Raw genomic sequence first — 1,727 nt, forward strand, 5'->3', positions numbered from 1 at the left:
TGCTTGGAGCTCAGCACACATAACATGCAGAAGTACATTGGTGGTCCCGTCATGGTCAACACCATGCTGCACATGCTTCAGAACAAGTTGGACATAGGTTCGAATACCATATACCTGGATGCTTTGGAGGTAAGAGTCCACTGTCAAAAATACACCATCAAGCAGTTTGGGGACATCATCATGTAGTACTAAACTTGGCATAAATATGTGACTGATAAGAACCAAGTGGAGGTTTTCAAGTTGGTCTTCCCCCAAACTTCAAAGTCATATTGTTTTGTCTTGTTAAGTGTCTCTAGCCTATTTTTTCTCACATGGGTACATGTGGAGAATGAAATATTATTTGTAAATATGTTGTAAGTGAAATTCCAAGTGTCACTAGTGGAATGTGAAAGGTCATCATGTTATGTAATGAGTTATTTGTAAATAAGTTGAAGAGTCATAAGGAAATTCAAAGAGTCACAAAGGCGAATGCTAAGGGTCACCCCACCTTTTGTTATAAATAGAATCTCATAACTCATAGAACAAGCTTCTGGGGGCCAATATTTTGGCTAGGCTTAGGCTTAGAAAAGACTTGCGAGTATTGTGACGAGCCTTGGCTTCTCCATGGCGTAGATTGAATATACTTAGTTGGAGGAGCAGGTGTTCTTCACTGTAATGTTCCAATATTGGGGCTAGTGGTTGTCAATGGTGTAGTATGGATAGAACTTTCACTTATAATAATAATATCAGAGACAACACGCTTTCATGCATATGTTGTTATTGTAGTTGGACTATTCTGGTTGCTCTAGAAATGTATGTTGTTTAAATTATGTATTTTATTATGAACTACTTTGTATGCAATTGTACAAATCCTGATGAATGTGTGTTTTTGGATTAACTTGTCACTTTAATCTGTGGACTATTCCCCATTTTATCTTGTGATGTCATTTCACTAGTGTGTTCCTTTCAAGTTGCATACTATTACAAGATTCTAAGGGGTGCACTTCCTTTTCCCCTCCATGTGTTAGAACCTTCAAGTAGAGCACTTGACTCTCTACAGGGTCACATACTTTCTCTCACCCAAAGTTATCTTACTTACCTCTGCGCACTACCACGGTCAAGGCATTACACTACCACCCACTGCTGGGAATCCTACTGCAAACGGTTTGAGGTCTAGTTGAGACTTCATATTGGGGAGATCCCTTGAATGTTGGCATATTTAACACTGTCAACATTTCTGGCGCTAGAAGGAGCGCTAGATGAAAAGATGAGGCCTTGAAGTCTTTTTTGAATTTATGCACATATTTCATGACTTTTGTTGAAATCATAACCTCGACATGTTTCTCTCACACTGTTGATTTTGAATCGCCGACGAGCATTATTGATCACTTGTCCAAATATAAGTTCAATGGCGACAATGGAACACCCTTGTTTAGGCACATGGTTGCCTTTGCTGGCTTTTGTGACAGGAATGATGTCCCCTCAGATTACATTGCATGTGGGTTGTTCACTTTCACATTCAAATCACAAAGCAATGTTGTCACACATTGCCTGCAACATCTATACGCTCTTTCTATCACTTGTTAAGAGAATTATGTCGTGATCTCATTCTTTATGATCGTAAAGCACTTAATAAAAAAAAATTAAAATGTCAAAAATCATCTAATGAATTTCTTCCAAGATTTTCACTATCATTTTCTTCACTACCGTTATGAATTTCTTGAAGATGAAGTTGACTGGGAATTCTT

This window comes from Pinus tabuliformis, chromosome X (assembly GCF_031772625.1).
Source record: "Pinus tabuliformis cultivar Carrire ecotype Pingquan chromosome X, CPIR1, whole genome shotgun sequence".
Taxonomy (NCBI): domain Eukaryota; kingdom Viridiplantae; phylum Streptophyta; class Pinopsida; order Pinales; family Pinaceae; genus Pinus; species Pinus tabuliformis.